The following is an 18,384-nucleotide window of genomic DNA, read 5'->3' as shown; positions in this document are numbered from 1 at the left end:
TTTTTATTTAAAAGATATCAAGGGCTATAATATGAAATTTTAGCCAAAATATTTTTTCTTTTGTTCATCTTCTTTCAGCTTTGATAGAGGTGAATGGTTTAATGAAATATCACAGCATTGACTCTGACGGGCATTTTTGGGATTGAAAGTATGCTACTTTTGGTGGTGACGTGGTTAACTGTTAACTAATCTGCCTAAAACTGAGGTAGATTTTATAAACTGTCCCAATTTTTTAAAAATTTAGTGCTATTGTTAGGCAATGATTTTGACTTTTGAACTGCCTGTGTTTATAAATTCTCAACTTAATGTTCAGTGCATATAGTTGATATCACTTGATCAGTTATGTAAGAAAGCTTTCTTGAGTGAGTGTGTGTGTTTGTGTGTGTGCGTGTGTATATTTCATAAAGAACGTTAGCACCCTCATCTGTATGACTTTTGAGGCTGTAATTCCTACAATCTTTTTTCATTTCCTAACAGTGAACAGCTTGAATATTCATTAAACTTGCTCCTGATTAAAGTACCACCTCCGAGTAATTTAATTATACTGTATATTTCAGAAACACTGATAAGTGCTGGAGTCAAAAAACACTTCATTGCTAAATGTTACCCACTGGGAATAAGTGTTGGCTTATGAAAAGGGAAAAAAATGCTGCTTCCACATTTCTCAGAATGAGTATTTCCAATGATTTAAATATACAGAGCTATGCAAGGAGGAAGGGAACACAAGGACAGACAAGGAGAGCAGACTTGTATATTCTTCTCCCAGCTGTCAGTGCTTGAAGAAAAAATGGATGCCCTCGTATGGTTTAATCCCAGCCACTGACACAATTAAATATTCTTTTATTCAACTGGATTTTTTTTAAAGAAAATCGGACACCTTTTAAATCAGACTTCCTGGAGTCCCCCAGCTGCTCCTGATAGATACTGTATGAGGCTGATGAGGGAGATGTAACTGAAGTTGATTGATTCATTCATTCACACACTCATTCATGCTACAAATATTTTGTGAGCATCTATTGTGTGCCAGGCACTCTTCCAGCTACTGGAGATCCAGGGAACAGATCCAAGTTCCCAACCTCATAGAGATGACATTTCTAGCTAGGAAAGATGGATACAATGCAGAAATACGTACAGAATATGCCTGATGATAAATTCTATGTAGAAAAATGAGGCAGGGTGAAGGGGATCAGAAGCATGGGTGTACAGCAGGTGGGTATTTTATACAAAGTGGCTGGAAAAGTCCTCACTGATAAGCAGAGACTTGAGGTCAGTGAAAGTTTAAACCTCGTGGGGCATTTAGAGAGAGTATTCCAGGTGGAAGGAAGAGCATGGGCAAGCTCTCTGAGTTTGGACCCTTTAAATATTTCAAATGTTGTCTAGGGGCTCAGCATGACACAGTAGTTAAGACCTCGCTTGACTTTTAGAATTTGAAAACTTGGATAAGATTCTGTATATTAACAAGTGACAAATGATTTGAAATCTCTGAGCCTTTATTTTATCACCTATAAAATGGGGATTCCTACAACTTCCTTCTTCCCAGTGTTACTGTAAAGACTAAGTGAGAGTGCAGACAAAGATATTCATTGTAATTGGCATTGTGCTGAGTTCAATAAACGTTAGCTATGACCAGGGAAAAAATGCTTCTCAGGGACACTTGAGTTTTCTGCAACATTTGTGTATTGAAATGGATCACACGAATGTTGAACTAGAACTCTCTTCTAAATATTAGTCCAACATTATAACATGAGTAGAAATGTTTCTTTTTCTGTGTGGTCCTGAATAAGCTGTTTTCCCTTTATGAACCTTAAGTTTTGCAAAATGAGGAAATTAAGCTTAAACCAGTCACTTCAGTCTAAAGTCTTCAAGGTAGTATGAGAGCTAGTTTCCCTGTTTGAAAATTCCTGAAAATGAAATTTTATATTTACTTCCTTTTTTAATTGAAGTATAGTTGATTTGCAATGTGGTGCCAATCTCTGCTGTGCAGCAAAGTGACTCAGTTATACACATACGGACATTCGTTTTCTTTATATTCTTTTGCATTACAGCTTATCACAGCATATTGAATATAGTTCCCTGTGCTATACATTAGGCCCTTGTTGTTTACCCATTCTAAATGTAATATATATATTTACTTCTGATAAGGGTAATGAGGGACTTGACCATCAGGCTTGCTTGGGGCTGAATTACAAAGCGCGGTATTCGGTGGCTAAGACCACTGGCTGTGAAGTGTGATAGTACAGCCAAGGTGCTATCCCAAAAGGTTGCCCAGTTTACATTTACCTCAAGAGCAATGCTTTCCCCAAATTCTTGTCTTCCTGAGATATTTTCAAAGGGCTCCATCATCCAGGTCTAAGTCCAACACTTGGACTACTTTTGGGTCCCTACCACAGGGTTAATTCTCCTTCCAACCTTTCTCCCCAAATCCTACTCCTTCCCTTTCTGCCTCTAGAGGGAAAGCCATTTTTCCAAGCTCTTTCCATCAATCAGCGTAAATATGGTCAGATGAAGGGTCACAAGGCTGTGGGGGGAGGGCGAACCAAGGAGAAGGCAGAAGAGGAAGGGGTCCATCTTCAGCCATTTCCATGAGGAAAATGTGGCCAAAAAATGAGATAAGGAGTCAGGAATCTAGTCTATTCCTTATACGGCATCTTTCTCCGTGTTTGAAAAGCAGTCTAAGGGTCATACAGCACAGACTGCCTTACCCAACCATATAATCTTTAAATGGGATTAAACAAAACTAGTCAGAGCATTGAAGGGACAGTTAACTGCCCACAGGCAAAATCATGTACAGAGAGGCTTAGGCATTGCTAGCTATTAAGTAGCAGTTCCAGCAAAGTCTACTCTGAGAAATGCTGCAACTCATATTAAAAATCTCCTTCCTTTTCCCTTGCAGAATGTATCAGACCTCAGAACCTGATACTGCTGACTCTGCAACTTACTGGATGTTGACTTTGGGCAAGTTTTCCAACCTCTCTGAGTGTCAGGCTCTATTTATAAAATGGGGGTCATGATAATGACCTAGCAGGGTTGCCTGGCACACAGTATGGCTTCAGGACATGGTAGCAATTATCATCAAGAAAAAGGGGCAGGGTGCTGGTTGTAAGGAGTTACTCAGATTGTAAGGTGCTTTCTACCTGGAAGACAGGATGCTGATTTGGTTAAGATATAGGTAAGTATGAAATAGAAAATATAAGAAATGGACATGGAGAAGATCTGAAGAGGGAGAAGTCAGATATTTTAGATGTTACGTGATTTGATTAAGATGTTGAAAACGTAATCACGCAGTTGGCAATCAGTTCTCATTCATTGCTCCTGAAGTTCTTACGTGTCTTAGCTTCTCTGTGGAATGCTTACCGGCAGCAAATCTATTATAGTGGCAATTCTTTGAAGCAGTGACATCATGGGACATGTGAATGGATGTTCTGCAACACTTGAATTGAGACCAAATCCATTGTGCTAATTAGTTATTGGAATCTTTGCATAATTACACATGCTCAAGGGCCATTCACTGGCTTTGTTAGCTGTCTCCCATGTCTGCTATCATGTGACGGTTGGACCGAATGCCGTTTTGATGAGAACTAGCTCTGTGTTTACAGAGTGGAGATATTACAACATTGTTGGAGCATAATTATTGCCTCTGTGTTGGTGACTCAGTTTTTCATCTTCAGATTTATTTTGTTCCTAACCTTATGTAATACTTATTCAGTTCCTGTCAAATGCAGTAAAGACTGAGAAGTAGTAGTTGCCTTAAACTCTATACAACCTGCCTCCCAAAACAAAACTCATTCAATCAATCAGTATATAACTCTTGAGAAAAATTCTATATAAACCACTTTAGAATTATTTAATACCACATTTTCATATCAATAAGCAATTAAGGCGATGCAAACATATATAGGGTGGATAAACAAACAAGGTCCTACTGTATAGCACAGGGAACTATATTCAATATCCTGTTATAAAGTATAATGGAAAAGAATATATATATATGTACAACTGAGTCACTTTGCTGTACAGCAGAATTAAATACAACATTGTAAATCAACTATACTTCAATAAAATTTTTAAAAAGCAAACAAATAAAAAAGCAATTGAGGGAACACAAGGTGCAAAATGCTGGAACATCTGTAATAATATGTTCAATCTCTCTTTTAATTAAAGACACGGGAAATCAGAAAATAAAGAGATAATATTTTCAGCTATCAATTTGGAAAAACTTTAAACATGGAAGAAAACCTAGTGGATGACACTATGGAGAAACAGGCATTTCTATACAAGATTGTGGTTTCGTAACCTTTCTGGAAAGGAGATGTGGTGATGTCCATTACTATTTACCATACACCTGCCCTTGCCCACTTTTTCCATGAATTCCAACGCTAGGATTTTTATTGTCAATATCTGTACATAAACTTCCAAGCTACGTAGGCAAGGACATTTACTGTAGCTTGTAACAGCGACAACATATGGAAACAACATAAATTACTAACCATAAAGAGTCATAATTAGTATATTCGCACATATGTGAGATAATATTTGGTAATGTTAGCTGTTTAGGGAGGGCTGTTTGCTTGAATTTCTTTTCTCTCTGGTATACTGCATGCCTTGCTTCAGGATCAAAGGGCAGAGCAAAATGCAAATGTCAAATAAGTAGAAAATGTTTGGCTTTTGAGTTTCAAAAAGTTTCAAAAGCCTTGACCCTGATATTTAGAAGCTTGTGCAGTAAATAAGAGAAACTTACCTATCTGGCCCCATAAATTAAAAACTTCCTGGCTTGGGGAAACGAGGAAGTCAGAAGGGGAGCATATACGTGCACTGGAAAGGAGCTTCCATTGAAGGCTGAATCCAGGGGTGGGAAGTAACAAAAACTACAGACTATTTTGCTGAGTCTGAGCGAAAAGAACATTTGCTCATTAGGTAGATGCCTAGAAACGACCAAGCCCTCTCCTGATCCCCTCCCCGCCATTTTCAGAGTATCCTGACATAGTGTTAAAAGAGTAGGAACGGAATGGCTGCCTGGTGTAACTAAAAGATGGGTCTAAAGAGCCTGCAAGACCTCCTCCCAGTCACAGCATGGCAAAGTAATCCCGTGTGTGTGTGAGAGTGACTTATACACATGAAGGAAACCGAAGGATCTAACGGGACTGGAGTGAGAGCCAGAGATGGTCACCAGAGATCTACTAGGGTGAAGGACCAGATGGGACAAATACATCTCAGCATCTGTCAGCATGGAAAGTCAACAACCAAGGCCAAGACTCTGCAGCCACAACCTCTGTTCTACCTAAGCCTCGTGGAACTCAGCTAAATGCCAGACCCAGAATTGGCAGATATTAAGTTTGGACTGCCCAGGGGAATAGAATCCTAAAATAAAATTAAGTTGAATTAAAGAAAACTAAGGATGACTGAACGTCTTCCTTGCCTGAGTTAGTGGGATGAGAGAGTCTCTCACTTCACATACCATGAAATAATGTGCAGCTATTGAAAGTAATGAGGCAAGTATATATGCTCCAATGTGAAAGATCTGCAAGATAAACTTTAAATTAAAAAAGGCAAGAGAAAGAACAATTTGAGTAGTGTGCATTCCATTTGCATAAAAATGTTATATGTTCTAACTGTTCCCAGGATATGGAAGAAATGATTAACTGTGATTTCCTCTAGAAACTGAGACTCTTCATTTAATACCATTTTATAAAGATTTCTTTTAAACCAAGAGCTTATATTATTTTATGATATATATTTATTATATGTAATAAAATATCCTCTTTATCCTTAAGTCATGTTTTGCGATCCATTACATTTAATTAGAATTCCATTTATGTAGCATTTACTTTGATAATTTCAGAATATAGGATGAAAATATGTGTCTTTAACATCTTTTGAGTATAGCATAAAGCTGCCAAAGAGAATTCATTTGGGTTTTTTTTTTCAGTGAGAAGAGGTGTTGCAATCTGCCTTAAGGGAAAACTGCCCTCTCTCCATCATTTCTGTAAAAGTGGATATGCGAACTTGTCTCACCACAAAGCTACAGAAAACTTTCCTAAAAACGCGTCAATAACCAGAATAAGGATGCGTAATTTGAAGAATTGGACAAAGTCATACATTTTCATACACTCTAGCATATGGTCAAACATACAGGTCACAGACACTGGGCATATCATCAAAATTTACATACGCATATAAAGAATGGTTCCTTCAAAGTCATCCTATAGTTATTCCAAGTCACAGAAAACATTTAATAAGTCATTTTGGGGGAATTACTTCCACCGTTATGGCACGTTGTTTTGAATGACATAGCAGGTACCAAATCATCACCCTTTAAGGATAAATTTAAATTTTAATAGCACTCAAAGGCCATTTACAGTCAAGTATGGTGAATAAGGCAGTCGCTCAATTTAGATAATAAATTTACAGTAAAAAAAAAAGCATGGTATAACTAAAGTAACATGACTGCTCTACAGCACTGAAGGAAATAATGCCTAGGCCCCAAAGAAACTTGAGTGTTTTAAAAACTATAGCATCCTTTGAACAATTGCATTGCCTTCCTAACAGACTACTTTAAATTAATTTTGATGAATAAATTTTATCCTGTCTGTTAAAAACCAACCTAATGACTTACAGTAGCATTCTCTATATTATAATTGTTTTAAAATATGGAACTATAAGATTTTTAAAGCTATATTTCTAAATACTTTAGATCAGCATTTAAAGTGGGTCATGACCGAATAGCCAGAGCAATCTTGAGGGAAAAAAATGGAGCTGGAGGAATCAGACACCCTGACTTCAGATTATACTACAAAGCTACAGTAATTAAGACAATATGGTACTGGCACAAAAACAGAAATATATATCAATGGAACAGCATAGAAACCCCAGAGATAAACCCAGGCACCTATGGTCAACTAATCTATGACAAAGGTGGCAAGGGTATATAATGGAGAAAAGACAGTCTCTTCAGTAAGTGATGCTGGGAAAACTGGACAGCTACACGCAGAAGAATGAAATTAGAACACTCCCTGACACCATACACAAAAATAAACTTAAAATGGATTAAAGACCTAAATGTAAGACTGGACACCATAAAACTCTTAGAAGAAAACATAGGAAGAACACTCTTTGACATAAATCACAGCAAGATCCTTTTTGACCCACCTCCTACAGTAATGGAAATAAAAACAAAAATAAACACATGGGACCTAATAAAACTTAAAAGCTTTTGCACAGCAAAGGAAACTATAAACAAGACAAAAAGACAACCCTCAGAATGGAAGAAAATATTTGCAAACAAATCAACGGACAAAGGATTAATCTCCAAAATATATAAATAGCTCATGCAGCTCAATATTAAAAAAACAAACAACCCAATCAAAAAATGGGCAGAAGACCTAAATAGACATTTCACCAAAGAAGACACATAGATAGCCAAGAGGCACATGAAAAGCTTCTCAACATCACTACTTATTAGAGAAATGCAAATCAAAACTACAATGAAGTATCACTTCACAATGGTTAGAATGGACATCATCAGAAAATCTACAAACAACAAATGCTGGAAAAGGTGTGGAAAAAAGGGAACCCTCTTGCACTGTTGGTGGGAATGTAAACTGATACTGCCACTATGGAGAACAGTATGGAGGTTCCTTCAAAAACTAAAAATAAAATTACCATATGGCCCAGCAATCCCACTACTGGGCAAATACCCAGAGAAAACCAAAATTCAAAAAGACACATGCACCCCAACGTTCATTGCAGCACCATTTACAATAGACAGGTCATGGAAGCAACCAAAATGCCCATCAACAGACAAATGGATAAAGAAGATGTGGTACATATATACAATGGAATTACTCGGCCACAAAAAGGAACAAAATTGGGTCATTTGTAGAGATGTGGATGGACCTAGAATCTGTCATACATTGTGAAGTAAGTCAGAAAGAGAAAAACAAATATCGCATATTATTGCATTTATGTAGAATCTAGAACAACGGTATAGATGAGCCGGTTTGCAAGGCAGAAATAGAGACACAGATGTAGAGAACAAACATGTGGACACCAAAGGGGGAAAGCCGGGAGGGTTTTGGTGGTGGTGGGGTGAACTGGGAGATTGGGATTGACATATATACACTAATATGTATAAAATAGATAACTAATAAGAAACTGCTGTATAAAAAATAAATAAAATTCAAAAAAAAATAAAGTGGGTTATGAAACCAATTTAGTGGTTGCAACCAATATTAGAAATACACAAGAGAAAATACCAGAGTGCATCAAATGTAATCAGCATAGGTGTGATTTTATCAAACTGTTTCACTTATATATTTTTAGTCAAGCATTCACTATTCAGCAAAAACGTATTGAGCAAACACAATACACTTGCCAGCCATTTGGACCACCAACTGGTCATCTCTCACCTAGATGGTCTCTAAGATCCGTTCAACCTTAACATTCTCTGAAATATTGAAGTCCAAGTTAAATTGCCTTTTCAAATTTTTTTCCCAGGTAATATTTTTAAGTGATGACTGTATGCTGGAATTCTGTGAACACTTTACTACAGTATCTCATGTAATCTTTGTTCCAATTAAAATTGTTGCATAACAAACAAACCATTCTAAAACATAGTGGCTCAAAACCACAGCAATTACTTACTTAGTTCACGAATTTTCAGCTCAAACAGCAATCAACAGAGATGGCTCATGTCTGTTCCATGTCGTGTCAGTTGGGGTAGCTTCACTGGGGTTGGAGAATCTGCTGTCAGGATGTGTTACTCCATGGCTGGCAAGTTGGTGTGGCTGCCAGCTGGGAGCTCAGTCATGGCCAAGGGCAAGGAGACCCCACTCCTCTCCATGAGTTTCTAGGTCTTCTTCTCAGCATGGCTGGGTGGATGGGTTCCTAGAACAAGCATCCCAAGAGATAGTAAGTGGAGCTCCTAGTTTCTTAAGGCTCCAGAATCTGACACCATGTATTCCACTGGTGAAGTGACCATAAAGCCCAGATTAAATAGGAGGAGACACTGACTCTACTCATTTGATGAGAGAAGTGTCCAAAAATTGGGGTGCCATGTTTCAAACTGCCACATCTTCAAATAACCACGAGGTGTATTTTCTATTAATACATCCCAATCTTATAGACAAGGCAACTGACACAAAGAGATATTCATCAATTTTTCCCAAGGTCACACAGCTTTTACATGTCACCGAAGACCTGAGTCCAGGTCTTCCTGTATCCACAGCCAGGCTCCAGTGACGCTGCTGTTCTGTCTCTTCTTGTGATTAGTGCATATAAAACTCTACAGCCTTCATAATTTATAGTCAGGATTTGTTGCTTAAGGGTAAATGACCCATGAGTTCCATAAATTGAGAAAAATATGGGTAGGGATCTCATCTGATAGTGAGTAGATGAAAAGGTGAAGGAACTCAGAAATCTGTGGAAGAAATATGGAAGGATTAGCAGATACACGATCAATATCATGCTTGAATTGAAGCAAAATAATAACGAGAAAGTCACTCTTGACTTATTTACTTTTTTGAAAAAATTATGCCAGATAGAGATGCACATCCCTTAAGCATGAACTGAAATTATTTGAGCCTTTAAGAGGAAAAGTGCTCTAAGTGAAAAGTAATTTTATTATAAGCTGAAACAAGCCCTATCAGCACATAGCAGGAGTATGTGTGTTTTTTTCTTATGTCTCCAGAACTGAATACTAAATAGGGTCTAGTATTTTTTTCTGTGATTTTAATTATAAGCGGTACTTAGATATTCAACATGAAACTCAGTTCTACCCTTTGAGAATAACCCTTGCTCTCTAACACAAAATATAAAAATATTCAAAATTCAGTAGGGTGCAAGACACATTGTTGGCTTGTTGACAGAACAGATTTCTTCCTAGAAGGAAAAACACAGGAGCCATTCAAAGTCATAGAAATAAATGTGTTTTAAAGTGTTCAGCGTAGAGTGGCAGTTTGGTTTCCAACGACATTCTTTTAATTTCCAAAGGTGTGCTTTCTGTTTTTAAAAAACAAAAACTCTTTAATCCTGAGAAACAATGTAAGGGCTGTTTTTTTGTTGTTTTGGGGTTTTTTTTTACATCCTCATTGGAGTATAACTGCTTTACAATGGTGTGTTCATTTCTGCTTTATAACAAAGTGAATCAGCTATACATATACATATATCCCCATATCTCCTCCCTCTTCCGTCTCCCTCCCACCCTCCCTATCCCACCCTTCCAGGTGGTCACAAAGCACCAAGCTGATCTCCCTGTGCCATGTGGCTGCTTCCCACTAGCTGACTATTTTACATTTGGTAGTGTATATATGTCCATGCCACTCTCTCACTTCGTCCCAGTTTACCCTTCCCCCTCCCTGTGTCCTCAAGTTCATTCTCTATGTCTGCGTCTTTATTCCTGCCCTGCCCCTAGGTTCTTCAGAACCATTTTCTTTTTTTATTAGATTCCATATATACGTGTTAGCATACGGTATTTGTTTTTCTCTTTCTGACTTACTTCATTCTGTATCACAGTCTCTAGATCCATCCACCTCACTACGAATAACTCAATTTCGTTTCTTTTTATGGCTGAGTAATAGTCCATTGTATATATGTGTCACATCTTCTTTATCCATTCATCTGTCGATGGACACTTAGGTTGCTTCCATGTCCTGGCTATTGTAAATAGTCCTGCAATGAACATTGTGGTACATGACTCTTTTTGAATTATGGTTTTCTAGGGGTATATGCCCAATAGAGGGATTGCTGGGTCATATGGTAGTTCTATTTTTAGTTTTTTAAGGAACCTCCATACTGTTCTCTATAGTGGCTGTATCAGTTTACATTCCTACCAACAGTGCAAGAGGATTCCCTTGTCTCCACACCCTCTCCAGCATTTATTGTTTGTAGATTTTTTGATTATGGCCATTCTGACCGGTGTGAGGTGATACCTCATTGTAGTTTTGATTTGCATTTCTCTGATGATTAGTGATGTTGAGCATCCTTTCACGTGTTTGTTGGCAGTCTGTATATCTTCTTTGGAGAAATGTCTATTTAGGTCTTCTGCCCATTTTTGGATTGGGTTGTTTGTTTTTTTGATATGGAGCTGCATGAGCTGCTTATAAATTCTGGAGATTAATCCTTTGTCAGTTGCTTCATTTGCAAATATCTTCTCCCATTCTGAGGGTTGTCTTTTCATCTTGTTTAAGGTTTCCTTTGCTGTGCAAAAGCTTTCAAGTTTCATTAGGTCCCATTTGTTTATTTTTGTTTTTATTTCCATTTCCCTAGGAGGTGGGTCAAAAAGGATCCTGCTGTGATTTACGTCATAGAGTGTTCTGCCTATGTTTTCCTCTAAGTTTTATAGTGTCTGGCCTTACATTTAGGTCTTTAATCCATTTTGAGTTTATTTTTGTGTACAGTGTTAGGGAGTGTTCCAATTTCATTCCTTTACATGTAGCTGTCCAGTTTTCCCAGCACCACTTATTGAAGTGGCTGTCTTTTCTCCATTGTATATATTCTTACCTCCTTTATCAAAAATAAGGTGACCATATGTGCATGGGTTTATCTCTGGGCTTTCTATCCTGTTCCACTGATCTCTATTTCTGTTTTTGTGCCAGTACCATACTGTCTTGATGACTGTAGCTTTGTAGTATAGTCTGAAGTCCAGGAGCCTGATTCCTCCAGCTCCGTTTTCTTTCTCAAGATTGCTTTGGCTATTCGGGGTCTTTTGTGTTTCCATACAAATTGTGAAATTTTTTGTTCTACTTCTGTGAAAAATGCCATTGGTAGTTTGATAGGGATTGCATTGAATCTGTAGAGTGCTTTGGGTAGTATAGTCATTTTCACAATGTTGATTCTTCCAATCCAAGAACATGGTATATCTCTCCATCTGTTTGTATCATCTTTAATTTCTTTCATCAGTGTCTTATAGTTTTCTGCATACAGGTCTTTTGTCTCCTTAGGTAAGGACTGTTTTTATTTTTCAGTCAGTAATAAAAATCTTGGCTTCCATGATGTTCAATACACTAATATGTGGAGAAGAGGATGATGTATTTGATCACCAGACTTTCACACTCCATCTGCACTGCTGGAACAATGCCTGTTGCATTCATTCTTGTAATGCCAATACTTAGTATTGTGTTTGTGTTAAGGAAACCTTCAATAAACAATTGTTGAATGAATGAGATGTTTCATTTGTTTCAAGAAACAATATTTAGTCATAATCTATGTCCACTTAATGGATTTAAATCAGATTCATCTATATTTAAAAATACACTTTACCTTGCTTCCTTTTCTTGTTACAGAGCAACAGGCACCTTAGAGACCATCTCTTCTAAACCTTGGTTACAAATGAAGAAATGGAGCCTAGAATCACAAAATCTAGCAAACCTTGCCAATGTTCGCAGATGTTGTAGTGATTCAAACCAGGTAGACGCCCATCCAAGTGAACAAAGACGTTGCTATCCTCATTATCAGTGTGAAACATGGCTACCCCTTACAAAACCAAACATGTGCCCACATTCCCCCAAGTGGGATGTGGCCTGGAATAGAGAAGAATGTATCACATAAACAAATTCAAGCATTTGTTATTTCTTTTTTTTTTTTTAAGCACCATTAGCCTTATTATTCTATCTTTACATCACTTTTTTTTAACTGCTACATTCAAATGTTGAAAAGTATCTGTTGTGTTTGTTACCATAGTTCCTGGTACCCAGTAGTTTAACAGGAAGAAAACAAATATAAAGTTGTATTTGTTACAGCATCCTCCTGAGTCTCACTTGTTCTATATACTGGTTACATCTATGGAGACTGGTTTGCCCACTCTGCTCAAGAGGCACAATGACTAGGAACCATGAAGATGGTTTCATTTCTTTTAAAATCAGTAGAAAAAAAGAAACAATCCAGATTGGATTACATTCATCCTTATACCAAAAGAGTCATAAAATACAGTTGTTAATGTTTTTGTAGAGAAAGGGCCCATGAAGGCAAAACTTCCCAGGGTCCAAGAAAATCATGATGTGGCCCTGGCTCTCCTAGGCTGCTTGAAGAACAGGCGACCCTACAGAAGTGCACTGAGCTCATTGAAAATTGGGGCTCAATGGGTGTCCCTGGCAGTTGGAAATAGTAAGCTGATGTCTGGCTCCCATCTGACAAATAACCTGGGTTAGGTATGGTGGGGAAGTCAAAGCCAGTGGTGGAAACTGTGGGGGACATGCTCTCTCAACGTTTGTTGGGAAAAAGGATTCATATGTTTTTCCCGTGGACCAATCCTGGGCCGCATTTAAGAGCACTGTCATAGGGCTTTCCTGGACTGTCGATAGGACCCCAACAAAAGGGTGCCTGAAGGGACTGCCAGGTTCCTAAGCAGCTGCAGAAGGAGGACATGACCAGCTAAGGTAGGGGCACATGCCTCAGCTTAAGGGGGGGCCAGGTGAGTGGTCCCTAACAGGAGTTGGGAGTGTCATTTTGAAGAAGAGAAAATCTTTCAGGCTGAAAGAGAATAAAGCAATTTATAACAATGTCAGTTAACTAAGAGCTTTCCTGCTCCACTGACCTCTGTTTGTTTTTGTCAGAAAGATGTTAACAAGGGGAAGAGGAAGGGCCAGAAAAAGGAAGAAGAAGCAAACCACACCATCCTCCACCATGTGTATGCTTCTTACCTGCATTAGGTCCTGGCTGGGGCATCGGAGAACAGTAAACTTCTACTCAGTTTTGCCATTTTGATGATTATATGGGAATGGGAAGTCTACATTTCAGAATCAAGACTATTTTAAATGACCATCTAACATTTTGTTAAGAGAGCAATCCAGTCATGCCTGAGGTTTGTTTCAGGGGCCTCAGGGACCTTCCCCGCCTCCATCAAATACATTTTAAGAGGATCAAGGGAAGGGAAACAAACCAAAACAAAACCTGGCAATTTGTTCAGTATCATCCATTTCAGCAAAAATATTCTGGTACGGTTAAGAATTTCAGAAATGGTTTCACAAATTCAGATTTCCTGTCACTTGAATATTCATTATTTCACATCATGGAATAATCATTCTTCATGCAAACAAACAGACAAAATGAGCACAGAATTTAACACGTGACTTTACATGCCAAGTCATAAGTGAAGCAAAAGAGCCCCCAAAGAGCCTTTAAAGAGAGGAAGGTGCCAGTCAATAATAACACGACATCCAGACAGCAGAAAGACTGGGGGCTGAGCAAATCCCCACTTCATGTTGTAGATCGTTGATCACATCAATCAGTCCATTCTTGATACATACAAGGCATGTGTTTGATTGTGATTGTTTCTGTTTATATAAAAATATTCATGGAAAATATGGAATATTTTGAAAATTTAGAGAACTTAATATCAAACCTGTTTTCATATGGGGAGTTGAATGGAGTTGTTTAGCATTCAAAGTGAGTCTCCCAAATATACCATTTTTTGTAATGTCTTCACTGTGTCAATCTTCAATTTCTAGGTAATTTTACTTATATGAAATATTTGTGAAAAAGATTTTTTAAATAACTTTAGTGATAATAAATGACTAAGAATCTAGGGCTTCCCTGGTGGCACAGTGGTTAAGAATCTGCCTGTCAATGCAGGGGACGCAGGTTCAATCCCTGGCCTGGGAGGATCCCACATGCCACAGAGCAACTAAGCCTGTGCACCACAACTACGGAGCCTGCACTCTAGAGCCTGCAAGCCACAACTACTGACCCCGCCAGCCACAACTACTGAAGCCCGCGCACCTAGAGCCCATGCTCTGCAACAAGAGAAGCCACGACAGTGAGAAGCCCGCACACAGCAACAAAGACCCAACACAGCCAAAAATAAAAAGAAATAAATTTATAAAAAATAATAAATGACTAAGAACCCATTTATATATTTAAGTATCCCCAATATATATTATACCAATTATAATATAAGCATAAATTCTATTTTCCTAATAATATAAAGATATGATGTGCTTATGAATACAGAAACTAACTAATGACAAATTTTCCTCACAAATGCTTGACCATGGAAAGGTAGGTGTGAGGGTTCAAGTTGAAATGAGTATTCACACAACTGCTTTTAAAATATGGAAAGCCTGGGACTTCCCTGGTGGTCCAATGCAGGGGACGTGGGTTCGATCCCTGGTCGGGGAACTAAGATCCCACCATGATAAAATGTAAAGTGAAAAATGTAGGCCATGTAATAATCTATATGGTATTATCTCATTTCTGTAAAATATAGCATATATACTATTTGAAGTATATAATAATGTATGTATATTATATTTGGGGGATATATACATATATACATGCATAATATATGCAAATATATTCATATATTTTATGTATATATATCTAATATATGCACTTATATATACACACACATGCACATATATCTCTATACAGGAGATTGTATATTCTTCTGGGCAATGGAAGTAGCAGGTAGAAAAGAGGGATTTCTACCTTAAGTAGTTCTATATTATTTGAAATTTTATATGTATTACTCTTAAAATATCTGTAAAATAAAGAGAAGAAAGGCTGCCAGAAGTGTTAATGTGCTTGTATTTCTCTCCATAAACTCTCCATATGCACAAACACGTGCAACTTACACATTAAATCAAAAAACATTACCTTCAATTAATCTTTATACAGCGAGATAAAAGCCATCAGAGACAATTACATTTTTCTCTTGGTTAATTTAAACCATGCTAAGGAAAAAGTAATCCAACACTCATTTTATTAAATGAAGACTTTCATAAACATGCTCCATTTCTTATTCTACCATTGGGCATAATAGGTCCTTGGCTAGAGAAATAACAGCACTAAGTAGTGATTAACATTTTTTTTTTTAACTTCAAGACATCAACCTGTAATTGCTAGATCTATCATATTTTAAAATTAAATTATTTTTTAGAGCAGTTTTAGGTTCCCAGCAAAATTGAGCAGAAGGCACAGCGATTTCTCATATACCCCCTGCTCCCCACCCCCATGAGCATAGCCTCCCCTGTTATCAACTTCCACTACCTGAGTGGTATAATTTTCACAATTGATGAAGCTATACTGATACAACATAATCACCCAATGTCCATAGTTTACAATATGGTCAATCTTGGTGTTGCATATTATATGGGATTGGAAAAATGTATGACATGTATCCATCATTATGGTATCATTCAGAGTATCTTCAGCGCCTTAAAAATCCTCTGTGTGCCACCTATTCATCCCTCCCTCCACCCTAACCTCTGGAAACCACTCTTGTTTTTCCTGTCTCCATAGTTTTGCCTTTTCCAGAATGTCATATAGCTGGAATCATACAGTATGTAGCCTTTTCAGATTGGCTTCCAATGTTTAAACATACATTTAAGGTTCCTCCATGTCTTTTCATGAATTAATAGCTCAATTTATTTTTTTAATCAAGCATGTTCATGTCACCTCATTAGCATTTAACGTCCTATAACACTAAGGTAAAACAAGATATCCTTTGGATATCTTGAAAAATAAATGAGAACAGTGCTTTTCTTGAGAACAAATGATGTTCCAAAAATCATTACTCAGAAGACTGAAACTAAAAAGCATATAAAGATTGAGAACGTGGAATGTATAAGAATAAACTTAACCAAGGAGGTAAAAGACTTTTACAGTGAAAATTATAAACACTGATGAAAGAAATCAAAGGCATAAATAAACAGAAAGACATCTGTGTTCATGGATTAGAATCCTTAATAAGGTTAAAAACGTCCATAGCACCCAAAGCAATCAATCTACAATCAACGCAATTCCTATTTAAGTCCCAAGTGCATTTTTCACGGAAACAGAAAAAAATTTCTAAATTCATATGGAATCACAAAGACCTTAAATAACCAAAACAATCTTTAGAAAGAAGAACAAATCTGAAGGTGTCACGCTTCCTGATTTCAAAATACATTATAAAGTTACAGCAATTAAAATAGTTGGTACCCACATAAAGACAGACGTAGACCAATGGAACAAAATCGAGAACCCAGAAATAAACACAGGCATTTTACATTTAACAGATCTTCGACAAGATTGCCAAGATTACATAATCGGGAAAGGATAATCTCTTCAACAAAAGGTGTTGGGGAGGCTGGATATCCATGTGTTCTTTACCACAATTTAGAAACAGTTGAGAATGTAGGTGATCATCTCTGTAATATTTAATTAGGTAATTGGGGTTGGTAACGAAATAAAAGGCTCATCAATATCTCCAGTTTCCAGTTGTGGTCTGAGAGATGCATATTTTAGACTCTGGATAATTAGAAGGTATTAAAATAAGTTCAAACTCTCAAGAATTACTGGCTTCAAACTTGGCTTCACTTCCATTTAGTTGTATGAACTTGGGCAAGCAATTCATCTGTCGATGCTTCAGTTTTATTATTTGTGAAATATGGATAATAACTAACTCATAGTGTTATAAGGAGCTTATCATAGTGCCTGGCACATAGCAAACTCTCAATAGAAGTAACTTCCAGGGATGCTGTTGATGATAACTGCTGACCATGGTTTGGGGACAGGATTCTTTCATTTTCTGTCTCATCTCCCTCTTTCTCTCTTCCTTTTTTTCTTCCTTCTTTTTTTCTTCTCTTCCTTCCTTCTCTCTTTTTTAGTATTTTTTTTTAAACCTGTCTTCTATTTCTGGCAAAGAGCCTGTGTAATTGTACCTTTCTTCTGGGTATTATTTGCCAAGCAGGTGTACAGTGCAGTGCAATATAATTTAGTAAAACCTAATTTTAGGTTCTGGATTTGTGCTTCTCTCCATGTGAGTGGCTCCAGCAGGGTCCTCACACAGCTGTCATGCCCTGTGAAAGAACCCAGGCCAGCAGAGAATATGACCATGAAGGACCAAAGGAGCCAATTTTCTAATGTTTCATATTTGACTTAATTTTTTTTTTACTTAAAGGTTTAGATTAGGAAGGAATAAGTAAATGTGTTCTTAGAATCACTGTACAGGGTAAGGTTTTCTTTTGCCTCGTTCAGAGCAGATGCAAAAGCCATTTTGTCATACTGCAACACAAGGTCTAAAGACCATCTGGAGAATTTATTAAAATTAAAAGGATGCAATACAATTTGGATTACATACTTTTATTAAAGATATGAGAGAATCGATCTGATCTTTTCTATCTTCATCATCTGTAAGTTTTTTATATATAAATGTTTCTTAAAACAAGAATAAAATTATTAGAGATTGCAAACACTGCCAAGTAAAACTATTTTTTAAGAAAATTATAAAAATCCCTGCCAAAGCTCTAGTTATAAACATTAAAGAAATAAAAAAACTTTCATATTGAACTGTTTTTTTTTTAGGTGTATCAGGAAGCCTCCCTCCTAAAAATGTTTTGAATGACTCAATATTCTTACCAACCAAAAAGAGAAGTATTTTGGGGGAAAAGAAATATGAATTATGAAAAG

The 18,384-nt window shown here is 37.2% G+C and overlaps 1 protein-coding gene across 1 annotated transcript in view; it reads right to left on the bottom strand.

Annotated features, from left to right (window-relative positions):
* CADPS (calcium dependent secretion activator) overlaps positions 1-18,384 on the bottom strand; it is an 804,342-nt gene that overhangs the window by 780,386 nt on the left and 5,572 nt on the right. Inside the window, exon 2 of the mRNA XM_060307918.1 lies at positions 8,641-8,883. The gene's annotated coding sequence lies outside the window, so the exon portion shown is untranslated. The remainder of the gene's footprint in view (positions 1-8,640; positions 8,884-18,384) is intronic.

Source organism: Globicephala melas, chromosome 11 (assembly GCF_963455315.2).
Source record: "Globicephala melas chromosome 11, mGloMel1.2, whole genome shotgun sequence".
NCBI lineage: Eukaryota > Metazoa > Chordata > Mammalia > Artiodactyla > Delphinidae > Globicephala > Globicephala melas.
This window is presented reverse-complemented; position numbering and strand designations above follow the sequence as displayed.